We start from the raw sequence: 21,718 nt of genomic DNA on the forward strand, positions 1-21,718 counted from the left end.
TCCAAAATATTTGACTGACTAATTATATAATACATTTTTAATAAGAATGCAAGAGTTGTCATATTTGGAAACATTTAAAAATAACTATTGTACAAATTTTAGAGTCTTCATATTCTTGTTTTCAAAATTCATTCTATTTGCAAATCCCAATGCAAAATATTTTATCATGGATTTCATAGTCTTCAATAAATGCACCTATTAATTCCAACTTGTTTATAGGTAACTGACTTGTTTTCTAATTTTTTAATGAATCTTTGCTTTCATCATTGGAAAATCTTTATTCATTGTATAATTTTTGCTCATATTTCCCCATAATTCCTCTGTATGGAACACAATATCTCATCTTTGGGGATACGTTCTTCTAGTATTGCTTATTTTGATATTTATTCAATAATAATATGCCATAAAGAGTGTTCATTAGATAATTTTATAATGTGATTAAAGGCAATATTATCAGATCAGGTAGTAGTATTATGGTAGAGAGAGAACTTTATCTGGAATCAGACAACTTATGATCAAGTCTTTACTCTGGTATGTAAAAGCAACATGATCTTTGACAAATTGTATATATCTTCCCTGAACTTCTATTTTCCTAATTTAAAGTAACAAATGGGGTTAATAGTAATTGTATTACCTATTTGATTTTTTGTTTCCTTTGAGAACTAAGTGAACTATTGCATAAAAAAGGAGCTTTCTAAACTGTAAAATTCTAAATAACTATGTAAATATAAATTATTAGTGTTATTAATTAAAGACTTAAATAATGAATTTGTTATTTTCATGTTTGGACTAGGTATACTGACTAACTATAGAGTTATAATTGTTAGACTGAGAATTTGATATTTGTAGATATTTCTTTTACATGGTGATAGAATTATTCATGCTATAATATTAATGATTGTTACACTTTCTAGATTTGGAACATATAGGTCCTTAGATTCAAGTCTATTAAAAATATGTCATTAAAGATTTATCATTGCCATTTCAATGATCATCACCTAAGGAAAACTCAACCTCTCCAATGTCAAACAAGTCCCTACTCCCAACATCTCTATTTCTGTTGATCAGCAATATCCAATACCTAGGTCAAAGACTTAAGAGTCAGTTTTCTCCCAATTTAGTCAGTTACCAGATTACATCGATTCTGTCTATCTGAATATTGGCTGAAGCCCAAAGACCTCATGAGAGCTATGTAAAAATAAATTATTTATAGTATAAATAGGAAATAATCAAGTAAGAAGGCACTGGAATTAAAGGGGATTGGAATACACTTCTTGCAAAGGTTGAATTTTTATCTAAGATCCAAAAGAACCAAAGGAAGAGGTGAGAGGAGAATATTCCAGACAATGGTAATAGAAATTAAAAATGACTAGAATTGAGAGATGCAATGCCTTATGCAAGGAACAATAAAAGGGCTAATGATAATGAATCTAAAAAGGAAAGGAAGAGGCAAGCTTGTGTGGACTAGGTGCTGGGGGAGGGTCTAGGTTTATAAAGGGCTTTAAATTCCAATTAGATCATTTTATATTTGATCCTAGCCATGATAGTAAATCTCTGGAGTTTATTGAGAGGGGAATTATATTTTGTTTTCAGTCTGACTTACCTGCATGTTAGGAAAATCACTAACAGCTGAAAGGAGCATATCCTGTAATTGAGAGAGAGATTTGCAACAGACAGGTTAAACTGCAGGCTATTACAATAATCCAAATATGAGATCAAGTGCACCTGAACCATGGTGATAATAGTATTAGAAGAGGAAAAAGGAGACTATTAAAGTGTTGCTACAAAATTGAAATCAAGAGAACCAACAATTGAAATGTGGGATAAGGTTAATCGCAATAGTATAGAATGATGAAAAACAATATGATAATGTTTTTCTTCCTTCTCAAAGACCATGACATCAGGAGAGATGATGGATGCCATGACAAACACATGAATTGGATTTGAGTGAGGGGTGCTTTGCTAAATTACCAGACTCACTTTCTCCTCCAGAGTCATCTGAGTCCAGTGGTCAGATATGAATCAGGATGACTGGAGATCCCCTAGAGTAAAGGCAATCAGGTCCTACCTAAAGTTACACAGTTAGTAATTCCAAGTCTCTTAGGCTGGATTTGAATTCCCATCACTACAAGGGCAGTGGTCTATCCACTGGGCCACAGGAAAACCTTAAATAAAGATTCACAATAAATTTGTTGTGGGTGAAATCAACTAAATTGTATCAGAACATAGTGCCTTAGGAAGAGATTAGTGACTGGAATATCTTATTGGGAGAGATGTAAACTGAACAGGTAAGGTAGGACACCAAATTCCAAAAGGAATTTAATTTAGAAATTTAATTGAAGTAGTGGGAAATGGACAATCTTATTAATAATGGAATGGCAATAATAATTAATTGGTGATTGTATAGAAAAGTTTAGAAAGGCAAGAGAACAAACATTATTTTTGGTTAGTATCATTTATACCACAAAGAAAGAAGAGGTGTGCTAGTTAATCCTGTAAAGAATGTTCCTAGATAGTCATTGTCACTAGCATGTGTCACTAAATAATATGGAACCATTATTTCTACTAAATGAAAAGGAACCTTAAATTTTTATCAGATAAAAGGAAAGGTAGACTTTTTGGGGGGCTAGTAAAATCCTGTGGGCCCTCCAATGCAATGAGGCAGAAAGAGATAATGTAGGGAACAAATTTAATACAAACTAATCCTGAGCTAAGACAATATTGCAAAAATAGAAATAGTAACAAATATATCAAGCCTTAACTGACCAGTCTTAACTCTTAAAAAGCTTTCAGTCCTTTTTTACCTAAATAAATTAGGGGGTTTTGGGGGAAGGGAGGACATCTAATTTAAGATTCACAATACAAAAAGTAACATCTTTGTACAGATTGAAATGTTTGACAAAGAATTTTTTTTAAAAATCTTGAACAAAACCTTTTAGCAATATAAGATCTTAGTAATTTCCGTGGCCTACACAACTTCTAGAGCTTAAACGGTAGTAATCCTTTTGTGAAATTATGTCTATTTGAAGTTGGACAGTCTGGACCCAGATATATCTTTTAGTTCCAGTTTGAGCAATAATTAATAGCAGTTTTTAAAATTTGATTTATTTTTTCCCAATTACACATAATGACAGTTTTCAACATTGATTTTTTGAAAGATTTTAAGTTCTACATTTTTCTGCTGCCCTCCATTCCCATGTTCATGACCATGTCAGTTAATAATCTGATATAGGTTATAGATGTACAATCATGATTAAAACATTTTCATATTAGTCATGTTGTGAAAGAAGAATGAAAATCAAAGGGGGAAAATTCCATGAGAAGGGAAAAATATATAACCAGTTTTTAAAAGTGAAAATAGTATGTTTTGATCTGCAATCAGATTCCATAACTTTTCTCTGGATGTAAGAGACATTTCCTATTACAAGTCACTGTATTGCTGAGAAGAGCTAATAGTTGATCATCCCACAGTTTTGGTACCAATGAGCACAATGCTCTCCTGGTTCTAGTCACTTCACTTAGCATTAGTTCTTATAAATCTTTTCAGGTTTTACTGAAATGCATCTGCTTGTAATGTCTTAAAGAAACATAGTATTATATCACATTCATATTTCACAGTTTATTTAGCCCTTCTTCCATTGATAGGCATCCTCTCAATTTCCAGTTGTTTGCCACTATAAATACCTTTGTAAATATGGGTCTTTTTTATGATCTCTGGGATACAAACCTAATAGTAGTATTGTTGGATTGAAAGATATACAAAATTTTGTTGCCCTTTAGGTATAATTCCAAATTGCTTTGCAGTATGTTGGATCAGGTCACAACTCTATTAGTGTCACATTTTTTTCCATATTCCCTGTAACACAGGTCATTTTTCTGTATATTAGCCAATCTGATAGGTGTGAGTGGTACTTCAAAGTTATTTAATTAGCATTTCTATAATCAATAAAGATTTAGAGTATTTTTCATATGACTATAGATAGCTTTGATTTCTTCATCTGAAAACCACCTGTCCATAGTTTTTTGACTTAGTTCTCTACATATTTTAGAAATGAAACCGTCACCAGAAACACTGGCTATAAAAATTATTTCTCAGCTTTCCTCATTCATTCTAATCTTGGTTACACTGGTTTTATTTTATAAAATATTTTTAATATGATCAAAATTAATCATTTTGCCTTTTTAAAGGTTGTCTATGTTTTCTTTGGTCAAAAACTCCTCCTCTCCTCTCCATGGTATACCCTTTATGTCTAAATCATGTAGTCATTTCAAATTTATCATGGCATATAGGGTGTGAGGCATTGGTCTATGCTTGTCTTCTGCCATAATATTTTCAAGTTTGCTCAACAGTTTTCATCAAATAATAAGTTCTTATTCTAGAAACTGGAATCCTTGGGTTTATCAAACATGAGATTACTGTAGTAATTTACTACTGCTTCTTTTGTACCCAAGCTATTACAAAAAGTACTCACTCTTATTTATTAATCAGTACTGAACAGTTCTAATGACTGCCATTTTATTAGGTTTTTTAAAGTTTTAGATCTCATATGGCTATGTCACCTTCCTTTACATTTTTTTCCATTAATTCCCTTGATATTTTTAATATTTTATTCTGCTTATCATTGTAACAAAACACCATTTATTCTTATAATCCTTATTACTTTTAATAGGAATGGATACTATAGTTTGTCTAAAGTTTTTCAACATTTATTGAAATAACCATACGATTTCTTTCAGTTTTTATTGATAGAGTTAATTGTGCTGAATGTTTTCCTAATATCAAACCATACCTATATTCTTGATATAAATAAAGCCTACCTGATCAAAAGTTTTATGCTGTTGATAACTTGCTGTAATGTCTTTGTTAATATTTTATTTAAAATTTTGTATCAATATTTCTTGCTCTATGATTTTCTCTAATTTGGTTCTTCCCAGTTTAAGTATCAGCATCATGTTGGAAGAATTCCTTCTTCACCTATTTTTTTCAAATAGTTTATATGGAATTGGAAGTAATTTTTCTATAGATGTTTGATAGAATTCATTTGTAAATCCATCTGGCTCTGGAGATTTTGTTTTTTTTTTAGTGAGTTCATTGACAACATTCAATTTCTTTTTCGAAAATGGTGTTATTTAAGTATTTTATTTCTTCATGTAAATCTGGGACAATTTTGTCAGAAATTCATCTATTTCCAATATATTGTCATATTTATTAGCATATGGTTGGATAAAATAGCTCCAAAGTGTTACTTTAATTTCCTCTTCATTGGTGGTGAACTCATCCTTTTTGGTTTTGATACTGATAATATGCTTTTATTCCTTTTTTAAACAAATTAGATAAAATTATTTTTTCATGTTTTCATAAAGTCATCTGAATTTCATTTATTGGTCCCATAGTTTTCTTACTTTCAATTTTATTAATCTCTCCTTTGATTTTCAGATTTTCAAATTTGGTATGTAATTGGGAATTTTTCATTCATTCCTTTTCTTTTTTTCTTTCTCTTTTATTTATTTATTTGTTTAGCCATTCATTCATTCAGTCATTTATTTGTTTATTTATTTTGCATCCATATACAAAAGTATACTTTTAAGTTACAAAATTTCCTTCTACCCTCCCTTCCCACTGCCCTCCCCTCAGCAGCAAACAGGTTAGCATTGTACATGCATATTTTTAATAAATATGTTTGCAGATTAGTCATTTATAGTTTCTTTTTTATTTTATTTTTTGAAGGCAATGGGGCTAAGTGACTTGCCCGAGGTCACACTGCCAGGGAATTATTGTCTGAGATCAGATTTGAATTCAGGTCCTCCTGACTCCAGGGCCAGTGCTCTATCCACTGTGCTATCTAGCTGCCCCAATTAGTTTTTTCTAGACTTTTTTAGGTGCATGTCAAATTCATTGCTCTCCTTGTTTTTTTTTCTATTTTAGTTATGTAACCATTTAGAGATATAAAATTTCCCCAAAGAACTTCTTGGGTTTAATTTTACAAGTTTTGGCATGCTGTCTCATTATTGTCACCATCGTGAATGAAATTTTGATTATTTCTCTGGTTTGTTGTTTGATTAAATAATTCTTTAAAATTAGGTTCTGTACTTTCCAATAAATTTTTATTCTATCTTTGTATTGTCCTTTATTATATGTAATTTTATTGCATAATGATATGAAAAGAATGCATTTAATATTTCTACTTTTCTGCATTTGATTGTGAGATTTTTATGCTCAAATACAAGGTCAATTTTTGTGCAGGTGATAAAACAATATATATTTCTTTCTATCACCATTCAGTTTTCTTCAGATGTCTATCATGACTTAATTTTTCTAACATTCTTTTCACCTCTTTAACTTCTTTCTTGTTTATTTTGAAGCAAGATTTATCTAATTCTGATAGAGGGAGGTTAAGGTCCCTCTCTTGTTTAGTTTTGTTGCCTATATTTTTCCTGTAGCTCATTTAATTTTTCCTCTAAGCAGGTGTATGATGCACCACTTGGTGAATATGTATTTTGTATTGAAATTACTTCCTTCTTTATAGTACCTTTAATGAGGATGTAATTTTCTTCCTTATCTCTTTTAATGAGATATATTTTAACTTTTGCTCTGAGATCAGGATTGGTACCCCATCCTTTATTTTAACTTTAGCTGAAGCATAATATATTCTTATCCTGCCTTTTACCTTTACTCTGTGTGCATCTTTCTGCTTCAATTTTTTTTTTCTTGTAAACATATTGCAATATTCTGGTTTTTAATTTACTCAGTTATCTGCTTCCAATTTATGAGAAAATTCATCATGTTCACATTCACAGTTTTATGATTAACAACTCCGTATTAAACTCCATTCTATTTCTGTTTGTGCTTTTCTCTTTCAGTTTATCTTTCATAAATGTTTTGTTTTAGACCATCACTTCTCTCAATCTACCCTCCCTTCTATCAGTCACCCTTCCTTTTCTCCTCCTACACTTACTCTCTCTTGTTCCCTCCCTTCTGTCAGCTCCTCCCTCCCTTTCCTTTCTCTTTCTCCCCTCTTAATTCCTTGTAGTGTTAGATAAATTTCTAATCCCAAGTGAGTATATATGTTATTCTCTTTTTGAGTCAAATATGATGAGAATAAGATTCAAACAATTCTTACCCTCTCCCTTTTTCCCATCTACCATAATAGGTCTTTTGAACCTCTTCATATATTGTAATTTACCCTTTTCTTTCTCACCCTTTCTGCTTTTACAATACAATCCTGTTTTTCCCAAGTCACAATCATTGTAAATCTTTGCATCAAAATCAACTTATGTCCACCCTCTCTGTCTGAGTATGCTTCTTGTAATAGTAATAAAGTTCTCATGAATTGTATCATCTTCCTGTATAAAGATATAAACAGCTTAATCTTATTGTATAACTTTTTCTTTCCTTTTATGCATTATGTATTTGTATTTATGCAATTGTATTTCAAGATTTAATTTTTCTGTTCAGCCCTGGTCTTTTCATCAGAAGAGATTGAAAGTCCCCAATTTCGTTGAATGTCCATTTCTCTCCCTGAAAGAATATGCACTGTTTTGCAGGGTAGTTGAGTTTTTATTGCACTCCAAGCTCTTTTGCCCTCCAAAAATATCACATTATAGGACATATAATCCTTTAATATTGAAGTTCCCAAATAGTGCCTAATTCTGACTGTCTCCTTTGTATTTGATTTTTTTATCCCTGGTTTCCTACAGTATTTTCCCCTAGAATTGACGATTCTGGCATTAGGATACAATATTCCTTGGCATTTTCACTTTGGAATCCCTTTCAGGAGGTAATCAGTGGATTTTTTTTCAATTACTATTTTATGCTCTAGTATCAAGATATCAGGGTAGTTTTCCTAGATGATTTCTTGAAAGATGTTGTTCAGGTTGTTTTAATTTTTAATCATGACTTTCAGGTAGTTTAACAATTCTTAAATTATCTCTTTTGGATCTACTTTCTAGGTCAGTTGTTTTTATAGTAAGGCACTTTATATTTTCTTCTGTTATTTTTCATGGTTTTTAAATTTTTGTTTGATTTTTTGGTATATCATAAAACATTAACTTCTACTTGCCCAACTCTAATTTTTAAGTAATTATTTTCAGCAGTTAAGTTTTGCATTTCCTCTTCTGTTTGTTAATTCTATTTTTGAATGAATTTGTTTTGCCCATTTCTATCTTTAAAGAGTTGCTTTGGACAATTGTGTTTTTTAATGGGTTATTTTCTTCAACCAATTTTTGTAATTCCTTGTGTTGACTCACTTGCATACCTATTATTTCTTTTCCCAATTTTTCTATTTGATTTTTAAAATCCTTTTTGCATTTTTACAATTGTTCTTGAGATCAATTCATATTTCCCTCTGAAGCTTCATGTGTAGGCTTTTTTTCCCCAATTTTCTCTTTATATATCATGTTTCAAGCTTCCTTATAACCATAGTAGTTTTCTTAGGTTAGGGCTTTTTTTTCCTTATTCTTACTCATGTTTAGCCTAGTTCATGGTTTTAAAAGTTGCACTATTCTGCTAAGCCAAAGAGTGGCACTGTCCAAAACTTCTTGGGCTGGGGGTCAGAGACCTGAGCTTCACTGAGCTTCTGTATGCTAGACTCTCAGGTGTTAGTGGTTAACTTGAATAACAGAGCTCTCAATTTGCTGGATATAGTTGTTTTGGAGCCCTTATAGCTGACCTGCTTTGAGGTTGATCTGCTGAGCCTGAACCTAGGGACCTTGGCTGATGATCTTTGCTGAAACTGAGAGCCTCCCATTGGCTTTCCCAATGTGGCCAGCAGTTGGAAATGCTCCCCTTTTACCCAGGTGAAACAGAACTTTCCTGAAGTCCCTCCAAGATATCTCAAATTTGAGATCCATCTAGGATGGATTATCAAGTTCCAAGTCATTTGTGGAAGTTTCCTGCATAATGCTGCTTAAAACATTCTAGTGATAAGACAATATAACTTAGTAAGATTTTAAAACACCCAATCATATTGATCTTTCAGAATACAAGTCTTATAGCTACCTGATCAAAATCAGGGCTTTACAAAGTCATGCTCTTTCCTCTTTCTATCTTTCCTTGAAGCCTATACATTACATGGATAATGCTGTCTATGAACTAAAAGAAGAATCCTAAAGGATCCTCATGATAAGACTTTGTAAAAATGAATACTTTAATCTCCTAATATCAGAAAAAGACTTCAAATAGGAAAACATATGTTTCTTTACAACTGATTAAAGCAATTCTTATATGTGACTAAATTCAATTTGAGGCCTTACATATAATTACTAAAACATCCAAAATTCATATAAATAAAAACAATATCAAGAATTTAAAGCATATCCATGAACACTATTGTCTGTCAATAGCATTAATCCAGTTGAATGCATTTCTTCAACATCTTAAATGGAAAAAAAAAACCATTCCATTCACATTTCAGTTTAGGTACACTAAAGAGGCTGCAATCAGAGACAATCCAGTTGCATATATGGATACAAAGGCAATGAAAATACTTTATTATTCAGAATATAAATGAGTTATGATGTAAATAATAATTTATTAAAATCCAATATAATTTTATTTTTGTTATTTAGTATGAAAACCACCTCCAATGATCTCAATTTGACAACTTTGCTAGAAAAATAATACTAATCATTCTTATTCTTGTTAGAAAGTTATAAAATTCCTTTCATTTTCTGCTCAAAAAAAAGATCACATGTTGAAACCTGAATTTTCTGGAAATAAAACTAGTACTGTTCTCTCCATTAAACATCATGGAATAATATCACTTATTCTAACTTGCAAAGAATCAGTAACATTTTTTGAATTGTGAGTTTGCTATAATAGAATTTAATGAGTCAAGCATTTGAAACGTCTAATCTCATTCACATTAAAGGGGACAAACGCTGGTACCTATCCAGTGTATATAGTTAATTTAGTTTACTACATATCCCCAAGTCTGTGAAATTCTGCTTCAGAGATAGTGTCTGCACTGGATCCATTAGACTATTCCCTCAGAAATTATTGTTCAAGTAGATCATCAATTTTCTGTTTGAATTTCTCATAACCTGGAAGCTTTCTTTGTAGTTTTCAAACCACCTTCACCTCAAGTGAAGGAAATTACATTCTGGGATAATAGTAATAGGGTAAACCTGTGGCTATCTTCCCACTAGTTGGAGTTCTTATCTACTTCTCACTGATAATATCAATCTCCTGTTCTATAAATTTGATTTCAATAAATATAGTACAACCTCTAAGTCAGAGACTAGAGGAAACAGATTTCTGGTTTTTGGCCTTTAGGCTACCAATCCATTAAAGAGATCTCCCTTTATTTGTGTGTTTAGTAAGCAACTGCATTAGTTTTCCTTCTACTTTCACTGCATGGTACTAAAAAAAAAAATCAAGAGATATGTCTAAGGAGCAGCTAGTTGGTGCAAGAGGAGGCAAGAGGACCTGAGTTCAAAACTGACCTCAGACACTTGACTCTTAACTAGCAATGTGACCTTGAGCAAATCACTTAACACTGATTGTCCCTCATCTAAGGCCACCTCCAGTCATCCTGATTCATATATGATCAGAGAAAATAAGGCTGGTGACATTGCACCCATCACTCAAATCCAATTTACCTGTTTCTCATGGCATCACCTCCCTGATGTCATGATCTTCTTTGAGAATGAAGAACAAACATCAAGGACTTTTGATCAATTTGCATTTTCCTTATTGGACTTGTAGTCTAATTTCTGTAAATCACAGGTTTTCTCAGAGTCCCTAGACAGAGGTTTTTTGCTAACCAGTCTAGAAATCATATATAGACACACAGAAAAGGCAAACTGACAATTCTGCAAATTTTTAAAACAAAATATAAATAGCTTTGTCATTTGAAACAATGTTCTAAAAATCATTATTGATTAGAAAAATGCAAATTAAAACAGCTTAAGATATTGTTTTATATCTCTTAGAGTGGCTAAAATTATTGAAGGGTAAAGGCATTTATTTTTTTTTTAAATAGAAAGCTACATATGTTAGAAGGAATGGGGGAAAAACTGGTACACGAATACACTGATGGTGTAACTATGAACTGATCCAATTATTTTGGACAACTATCTGGAATTATGAATAAAGAGTTATTGAACTGCCTAAACCCACTGACACAGATATACACTATTACTAGGTCAATTCCTAATGGTGATTAGGAAAAAAGGAAAAAGAACCGACATGTGCTAAAATATTTATAGTAGCTTTCTTTGTGGTGACAATGAAGGAGAAATAGAGGAGATGCCCACCAAATGGAGAAGTGACTGAACAAGTTGTGGTATCTCACTGTGATGGAATACTACTGTAATAAGAAATGAGGAGTTTGATGATCTTAGAAAGATATAGATGGACTTTATACAAAATAATGAAGCATATAATGAATATAATGAATAAATGAGCAGAATCAAGAATTTTTTGGTATGGTTTTGAGTTTTACATTTTTTCCATACTTTCCTTCCCTCCTCCACCCTCTGACAGAAAGCAATCTGATATAGGCTCTACATTTATAACCATGCTAAACAATAGAAACTGATCACATTGTAAGAGTTGGATACTACATCTATAAATATACTAAACAATAGATACATACTGATTACACTGTAAGAGAAAAATCAAATTCAAATGGAAGAAAGACAATATTAAAGAGAAAAAAAGCACATGATACATAAGACAGCTTTTAAAATTTGATGATAATAAGCTTTGATCTTCATTTAAGCTCCACAATTCTTTTTGGATATGGATGATATCTTCCATCAGTATTCTTTTAAAATTATCTTTTTGGACTGCTGAAATGAACAAGTCCATCACTGTTGATCAGCAAGACATGTTATTGTTAGTGTATATAATTTTCCCCTGGTTCTGTTAATTTCACTCCACATCAATTTATGCAAGTTTTCCAGGCTTTTCTGAAATCCCTTCCCTCATAATTATCTTATAGAACAATAGTGTTTCATCATATACATATAGCCTAATTTGTTCCGTCATTCCTCAATTGATGGGTATTCCTGTACTTTCCAATTATTTTCCACTTCAAAAAGGGCTGCTGTGGATAATTTTTGTAAATCTGAGATTTTTTACCCTTTTTCATGATCTCTTCAGGGTAAAGACACAGTAGTGATATTTCTGGATCAAAGGGTGTGCATTATTTGCCCTTTGGGTATAATTACAAATTGCTCTCCAGAGCATTTGGTTCATTTCACTACTCCAGTAATAATGCATTACTGTCCCATTTTCCTTTATCTCTTCCAACTTTGATCATTTTTTTTGTCACATAGGCCTATCTGATAGGTGTGAAATGCTACCTCAGAGATATTTTATTTTGCATTTCTCTAGTTAATGAAGATTTAGATAAATTTTTCATATGACTAGAGATAGCTTCAATTTCTTCATCTGAGAATTGCCTTTCTATACCCTTTGACCATATTTCAATTGGAAAGAATTGTTTTTTTAAATATTTAATTCATTTTGATTTTTACAATTTTCCCCCTAATTTTGCTTCCCCCCCACAGAAGACAGTCTGTTAGTATTTACATTGTTTCCATGGTATACATTGATCTCAACTGAATGTGATGAGAGAGAGAGAAATCATATCCTTAAGGAAGAAAAATAAAGTATAAGAGATAGCAAAATTACATAATAAAATAATATTTTTACCTAAATTAAAGGTAATGGTCTTTGGTCTTTTTTCAAACTCCACAATTCTTTCTCTGGATACAGATGGTTTTCTCCATCGCAGATAGTCCAGAATTGGCCCTTATTGTTGCACTGATGGAATGAGCAAGTCCATCAAAGTTGAACATCACCCCATGTTGCTGTTAGGATGTACAATGCTTTTCTGGTTCTGCTCACCTCACTCAGCCTCAGTCCATGTAAATCCTTCCAGACTTCCCTAAATTCCCATTACTCCTGGTTTCTAAAAGAACAATAATGTTCCATGACATACATACATATACCACAGTTTGTTAAGCTATTCCCCAATGGAAGGACATTCACTTAATTTCCAATTCTTTGCCACCACAAACAGGTCTGCTATGAATATTTTTGTGCAAGTGATGTTTTTACCCTTTTTCATAATTTCTTCAGAGTATAGACCCAGTAGTGGTATTGTTAGATCAAGGATATGCATATTTTTGTTGCCCTTTGGGCATAATTACAAATTGCACTTCAGAAAGTTTGGATGAGGTCACAGCTCCACCAGAAATGTATTAGTGTCCCAGATTTCCCACATGCCTTCCAACATTGATCATTATCCTTTCTGGTCATATTGGCCAGTCTGAGAGGTGTGAGGTGGTATCTCAGAGATGCTTTAATTTGCATTTCTCTAATAAACAATGATTTGGAGCAATTTCCTCAGCTATAAATTGCCTTTGCATATCCTTTGACCATTTGTCAATTGGGGAATGGCTTGTTTTCTTGAAAATTTGATTCAATTCTCTGTATATTTTAGAAATGAGTCCTCTGTCAAAAATACTAGTTGGAAAAGTTGTTTCCCAATTTGCTACATTTCTTTTGATCTTGGTTACAGTGGTTTTGTCTGTGCAAAAACTTTTAAATTTAATGTAATCAAAATTATCTACTATGTTTTTAATCATGTTCTCCATTTCTTCCTTGGTCATTAATTGATTCCCTTTCCATAGATATGACAGGTATACTACTCCTTGATCTTCTAGTTTGGTTATAATATTTTTTACATCTAAATCCTGTATCCATTTTAATCTCATCTTGGCATAGAGTGGGAGGTGTTGGTCTAATCTCAGTTTCTTCCTTAATAAGTTCCAATTTTCCCAACAGTTTTTAATCAGGGACAGAGTTTGGTTTTATCTTTCGTTTTATCAAACAGCAGATTAATATAATCATTTCTTGCTATTGCACCTAGTCTATTCCATTGATCCACCACTCTATTTCTTAGCCAATACCAGACAGTTTTGATGACTTTATAATAAATATAATTTTAGATCTGAAGGCTAAGCCACCTTATTTTGCATGTTTTTCATGGAATTCCTGGAAATTCTTGAAATTTTAATCTCCATATGAATTTACTTACAATTTTTTCTAACTCATTAATTTTTTTTGAATTTTGATTCATAGAGCACTAAAAAGTAGTTTAGTTTTGGTAGAATTGCCATTTTTATTATATTAGCTCAACCTATCCATGAGCAGCTGATATTTGCCCAGGTATTTAAGTCTGATTTAATTTGTGTGAGAAGAGTGTTGTCATTGTTTTCAAATTTTTTGTTTTTTTCATTTTTTAAGATTAAAGATTTTATTTATTTTGATTTTTACAATTTTTTCCCACTAATCTTTTTTCTGCTCTGCTTTTGTTTATTTTTTATTTTATTTTTATTTTTTAAATTAATTTTTATTAAATATATTATTTGAGTTTTACAATTTTCCCCCAATCCTACTTCCCTCCCCCCCACCCCCCCATGGAAAGCAATCTGTCAGTCTTTACTTTGATTCCATATTGTACCTTGATCCAAATTGGGTGTGATGAGAAAGAAATCATATCCTTAGAGAAGAGACAAAAATGCTAAGAGGTAACAAGATGCAACAATAAGATATCTGTTTTTTCTAAATTAAAGGGAATAGTCCTTGAACTTTGTTCAAACTCCACAGCTCATTATCTGGATACAGATGGCACTCTCCTTTGCAGAGAGTCCAAAATTGCTCCCGATTGTTGCACTGATGGAATGAGCAAGTCCTTCAAGGTTGAACATCACTCCCATGTTGCTGTTAGGGTATACAGTGTTTTTCTGGTTCTGCTCATCTCACTCAGCATCAGTTCATGGAAATCCCTCCAGGCTTTCCTGAAATCCCATCCCTCCTTGTTTCTGATAGAACAAAAGTATTCCATGGCATACATATACCACAGTTTACTAAGCCATTCCCCAATTGAAAGACATTTATTTGATTTCCAATTCTTTCCCACCACAAACAGAGCTGCTATAAATATTTTTGTACAAGTAATGTTTTTACCCTTTTTCATCATCTCTTCAGGAAATAGACCTAAGAGTGGTATTGCTAGGTCAAAGGGTATGCACATTTTTGTTGCCCTTTGGGCATATTTCCAAATAGCTCTCCAGATAGATTGGATGAGTTCACAGCTCCACCAACAGTGTAATAGTGTCCCAGATTCCCCACATCCATTCCAACAATAATCATTATCCTTTCTGGTCATATTGGCCAATCTGAGATGTGTGAGGTGGTACCTCAGAGAAGCTTTAATTTGCATTTCTCTAATAATTAATGATTTAGAGAATTTTTCATATGGCTATGAATTGCTTTGATCACCTCATCTGTAAATTGCCTTTGCATATCCTTTGACCATTTGTCAATTGGGGAATGGATGTTTGTTTTAAAAATATGACTTGGTTGTCTGTATATTTTAGAAATAAGTCCTTTGTCAGAATCATTAGTTGTAAAGATTGTTTCCCAATTTAATACATTTCTTTTGATCTTGGTCACAGTAGTTTTATCTGTGCAAAAGCTTTTTAACTTAATGCAATTGAAAACATTTAATTGGATTTTGGTGATATTCGCCAACACTTCCTTAGTCATAAACTGCTCCCCTTTCCATAGATCTGACAGATAAACAAGTCCTTCATCTTCTAATTTGCTTATAGTATTGTTTTTTATGTCTAAGTCCTGTAACCATTTGGATCTTATCTTGGTAAAGGGTGTTAGGTGTTGGTATAATCTAAGTTCCTTCCATACTAAAATCCAATTATCCCAGCAGTTTTTATCAAAGAGGGAGCTTTTATCCCAATGGCCAGACTCTTTGGGTTTATTGAACAGCAGATTACTATAATCATCTCCTGCTTTTACACCTAATCTAATCCACTGGTCCTCCACTCTATTTCTTGGCCAATACCAAACAATTTTGATATGATATAATATAATATAATATAATATAATATAATATAATATAATATAATATAATATAATATTATATTATATAATGTAATGTAATATAATGTAATATAATATTATATAATATAATATTATATTATATAATATAATGTAATATAATGCAATATAATGTAATATAATAATATAATATAATATAATATAATATTATATTATATTATATTATATAATATAATGTAATGTAATGTAATGCAATATAATGTAATATAATAATATAATAATATAATATAATACAATACAATATAATATAATATAATATAATATAATATAATATAATATAATATAATATAATATAATATAATATAATATAATATAATATAATTTTAGATCAGGTAGGGCTAAGCCACCTTATTTTGTACTTTTTTTCATTAAGCTCCTGGCAATTCTTGACTTTATATTTTTCCATATGAATTTACTTATAATTTTTTCTAACTCATTAAAAGTAATTTTTTGGAATTTTCATTGGTAGGACAATAAACAGGTAGTTTAGTTTTGGTAGAATTGTCATTTTTATTATATTAGCTCTACCTATCCATGAGCACTTGATATTTGCCCAGTTATTTAAATCTGATTTAATTTTTGTAAGAAGTGTTTTATAATTGTTTTCAAAAATATTGTGAGTCTGTCTTCACAAATAGACTCCCAAATATTTTATATTGTCTGTGGTTACTTTGAATTGGATTTCTCTTTCTAGCTCTTCCTGCTATATCTTGCTAGACATATATAGAAAAGTTGAGGATTTATGAGGGTTTATTTTATAACCTGCAACTTTGCTAAAATTGCTAATTGTTTCCAGTAGTTTTTTTGGATGATTTCTTGGGATTCTCTAGGTAGACCATCATGTCATCTGCAAGGAGTGAGAGTTTTGTCTCTTCCTTCCCAATTCTAATTCCTTCAATTTATTTTTCTTCTAATTGCTGACACTAACATTTCTAATACAATATTGAATAGTAGTGGTGATAATGGGCACCCGTGTTTCACCCGTGATCTTATTGGGAATGTCTCTAGCCTCTCCCCATTGATGGTTTCAGATAGATACTGCTAATTATTTTAAGGAACAGTCCATTTATTCCTACACTCTCTAGTGTTTTTAATAGGAATGGATGCTGTATTTTGTCAAAAGCTTTTTCAGCATATATTGATATGATCATATGGTTTTTGATAGGTTTGTTCTTGATATAATTGAGTATACTAACAGTTTTCCTAATATTGAACATTGCAACCCTGCATTCCTGGAATAAATCCTACTTGATCATAATGTATTATCCTAGTGATGACTTGTAATCGTTTTGCTAAGATTTTTTTTAGGATTTCTGCATCTATATTCATCAGGGAAATAGGTCTATAATTTTCTTTCTCTGTTTTCACTCTTCCTGGTTTAGGTAATAGCACCATATTGGTTTCATAGAAAGAGTTAGGCAAACTTCCATCTTTCCCTATTTTTCCAAAGAGTTTATATAGAATTAGAACCAATTGTTCCTTAAATATTTGGTAGAATTCACTTGTGAATGCATCATGCCCTGGAAAATTTTTGTTTAGGGAGGTCAATGATGGCTTGTTGAATTTCGTTTCCTGAGATAGGGTTGTTTAGGTATTTAAACACTTCTTCATTTAACCTGGGAAATTTATATTTTTGTAAATATTCATCCATTTCAATTAGATTATCAAATTTATTGGCATAGAGTTGAGCAAAATCATTTTGAATTATTACTTTAATTTCCTCCTCATGAGTTCACCTTTTTCATTTATGATGCAATTTGGTTTTCTTCTTTCTTTTTTTTTAATCAAATTGACCAGAGGTTTATCAATTTTATTGGTTTTTTCATAATACCAACTTTTGGTTTTATTTATTAATTCAATAGTTTTTTGTTTTCAAATTTATTAATTTCTCCATTAATTTTTAGAATTTCCAATTTAGTATTTAATTGGGGATTTTTGATTTGTTCTTTCTCTATTTTTTTAGTTGCATGTTTAGTTCATTGATTTTCTCTTTCTCCAATTTATTCATGTAAGCATTTAGAGCTATTATATATCCCCCGAAAGTCGCTTTGAATGAATCCCATAGATTTTAGTATGTTGTTTCATTATTATCATTATCTAGGATAAAATGGTTAATTCTTTGTATATTTTGTTTTTTGGTCCACTTATTTTTTAAAATGAGGTTATTCAGTTTCCAATTTGTTCTGGGTCTGTATCTCCTTGGCCCAGTATTGCATATAACTTTTATTGCATTGTGATCTGAGAAAGATGTATTCACTATTTCTGCCTTTCTGCAGTTGATTATTAAGTTTTTATGTCCTAGTACATGGTCAATTTTTGTATAAGTGCCATGTACTGCAGAGAAAAATGTATATTCCTTTCTATCCCCATTCAGTTTCCTCCATAAGTCTACCATATCTAATTTTTCTAACAAACTCTTTATCTCCTTAACTTCTTTCTTGTTTATTTTATGATTCGATTTATCTAGATCTGAGAGCAGGAGGTTGAGGCCTCCCACTAGTAGAGTTTTGCTGCTGTGTCTTCCTGTAGTTCTTTCAGCTTCTCCTCTAAGAATTTGGGTGCTGTCCCACTGGGTGCATATATATTCAATAATGAAATGACTTTATTGTCTATGGTACATTTTAGGAGGATAAAGTTTCCTTCCTTATATCTTTTAATGCTATTTATTTTTGATACTGCTTTGTCAAAGATAAGGATTGCTACCCCTGCTTTTTTTGACTTCAGCTGAAGCAAAATATATTTTGCTTCAACCTTTTACCTTTACTCTATATGTATCTCTCTGCTTCAAATGAGTTTCTTGTAAGCAGCATATTGTACGATTCTGGTTTTTAATCGATTCTGTTATTTGATTATTTTTTAAGGGAAAGTTAATCCCATTAACATTCAAGTTTATGATTACTAATTCTTTTTTTATTTTTTTATTTAAATTTATTTTTTATTATCATTTTGTACAAATGTTTTTCTTTACATTAATAAAATAGTCTTGTTTACAAGTAAAAAAAAAATACCCCTCCCCCCATGAAAATAAATAGACTTGCTTGGGAAAAAAAGTAAAGAGGGGAGAAAAAAAATAAATTATAAAGAAAATAATAGTAATAATTGTAGGTACGGCAGGTGGTGCCATGGACGAAGCACCAGCCCTAGAGCCACTAGCACCCGAGGCCATATCCAGCCTCGTAAACCCAATAATCCCCCAGCCATGTGACATGCAAGCCACCCTATCCCAACTGCCCTGCAAAAACCAAAAAGAAGAAAAAAAAGACCCAAAATAAAATAAAATAGTAATAATAGTAGGTGTGGCTGGATGGCAGACAGAGCATTGGCCCTTGAGCCAGGAGCACCTGGGTCCGAATCTGGCCCCAGACACCCAATGATCACCCTGCTATGTGGCCGCAGGCAGGCCACCCAGCCCCACTTGCCCTGCACCCTCCCCCATATAATAATAACAAAAAATGTGTTTCAGTCTTTGTTCCAACACCATCAACTCTGTCATGAGTGGATCACATTCTTTATGATAAGTCCATCACAAAACTTACTTCCATATTTTTCCAACTTGCCATTGGTGATCGCAACTCCCTCCTTTCTTATTTCTCCACTACCATGTACTATATTTTCTCTCTCCTTCCACTCTGCCTCTGCTGTACGGTTGCTGAGTGGCGCAGCAGACAGATCCCTGGTCCTGGGGCCAAGAAGCCCTGAGCCCTCATACCACCCCTTCACCCCAGAATCCACCTGGCCCTATGGTCCTGGGCAGGCCATCCAATCCCAGCCCCTTGCAAGAAGGAAAAAAAAAGAAAATTTGTTATATCTGACCACTGTCCCCCTATGGTCCATCCTCTCCTCCTTTGTTCACATCCCCACCCCTTCCCCCTGCTCCCCCCTCCTCCTTATTCCAGATGTCTATAACACGTTGAGTATATTTGCTGTTTCCTCTCCTAGCCATCTCTGATGAGAGCAAAGTTTCCCTCATTCCCCCTTGCCTCCCCACTTCTATATCATTGCAATAGCTCATTGTAATAAAAAAAATCTTATTATGTGAAATAGCGTGGACTATTCCCTCTCTCCTTTTTCTTTCTCCCATTTCATTTCCCTTTTTTTCTTATTGACTCCATTTTTACACCATATTTTACCTTGGAATTCAGCTTTCTCCTGTGCTTCAACTATAAAAGCTCGCTGTACCTGCTCTATTAACTGATATAGTTCATATGAATATTATCAGTATCATTTTTCTATACATGCAGTTCATCCTCATTAAGTAGCTCATATTTCCCCCCTCTCCTGCAATCTCCATGCTTCACCTGAGTCCTGTATCTGAAGATCAAACCTTCTGTTCAGCTCTGGCCATTCCAAAAGGAACATTTGAAATTCTCCTGATTCATTTAAAGTCCCATCTTTTTCCCTGGAAGAGGACATTCAGCCTTGCTGGGTAGTTCATTCTTGGCTGCATTCTAACCTCTTTTGCCTTCCGGGATATTGTATTCCAAGCCCTACGAGCTTCCAACGTAGTTGCTGCTAAGTCCTGTGTGATCCTGACTGCAGCTCCACTATATTTGAACTGTGTTCTTCTGGCTGCTTGTAATATTTTCTCTTTGACTTGGGAGTTCTGGAACTTGGCTATAATATTCCTGGGGGTTGGTTTTTTGGGATCGCTTTCTCAGGGGGATCGGTGGATTCTCTCCATTTCTATTTTGCCCTCTGCTTCTAGAATATCAGCACAATTTTCCTGTAGTAATTCTTTGAAAATGATGTCAAGGATCTTTTCCTGATCATGACTTTCAGGTATTCCAATAATTTTCAAATTATCTTTCCTAAGTCTGTTTTCCATATCAGTTCTTTTTTCAATGAGATATTTCACATTTTCTTCTAATTTTTCGTTTTTTTGGTTTTGAAGTATTGATTCCTGATTTCTGGTAAATTCATCAATATCCCTAAATTCTATTCTTTGTCTGAAGGATTTGTTCTCCTCAGAGAGTTTTCTTATCTCTTTTTCCATCTGGCCAATTTTGCTTTTTAAAGCATTCTTCTCCTCAATAACTTTTTGAACTGTTTTATCCATTTGACCTAAGCTGTTTTTTAGCATGCTATTTTCTTCAGCAATTTTTTGGATTTCCTTGACTAAGCTGCTGACTTTATTTTCATGTTTTTCCTGCATCTCTCTCCTTTCTTTTCCTAGTTTTTCTTCTAACTCCCTCATTTGATTTTCAAAGTCTTTTTTGAGCTCTATCATAGCCTGAGCCCAATTTCTGATTTTCTTGGAGTCTTTAGATGCAGGAGCTTTTGCTTCCTCATCTTCAGACTGTGTATTTTGATCCTTCTTGGGCTCATTTGCAAAATATTTCTCAATGGTCTTCCTCTTGTTTCTTTGTTTATTTTCCCAGCCTAAGCCTCTTTTTTGGGGGTGCTTCCTGAGCTTTTGGGACACTCCCACAAGGGTCTCAGTGTGTGAGGTTCTGTCCTTCCTCCTGGTCTGTGAATGACAATATATGCCCCCCTCTGCCACGGGGCCAAGGTAAGGGGGCCCTGCTGTTCTATGGAGGGGGCCTAGACTGTGATCAGGATCTGAATGTGGTCAGAGCTCCAGAGTCCTGTTCCAGGGGCAGAGGACAGAGCTCTGTAGTCTCTCTTCACTCCCCGCCCTCAGCTCAATGGGCTCATGCCCTGGGGGCTCCTGCTTACCTGCTCCACCTGCTTCTGTTTCCTAGTCTAGGCTGCTGAAAGACCAGGCTGCTGGGTGTGTGCCCTGAGGGCTGGGCTCCATGTGCTCGCTCTGGCAGAGGTTCCCCG

The 21,718-nt window shown here is 33.0% G+C and overlaps 1 protein-coding gene across 1 annotated transcript in view; it reads left to right on the top strand.

The window, feature by feature from the left end:
• Positions 1 to 21,718, top strand: part of MDGA2 (MAM domain containing glycosylphosphatidylinositol anchor 2) — a 701,528-nt gene that overhangs the window by 611,323 nt on the left and 68,487 nt on the right. The gene's annotated exons all lie outside the window — the stretch shown is intronic.

Source organism: Macrotis lagotis, chromosome 4, assembly GCF_037893015.1.
Source record: "Macrotis lagotis isolate mMagLag1 chromosome 4, bilby.v1.9.chrom.fasta, whole genome shotgun sequence".
NCBI lineage: Eukaryota > Metazoa > Chordata > Mammalia > Peramelemorphia > Peramelidae > Macrotis > Macrotis lagotis.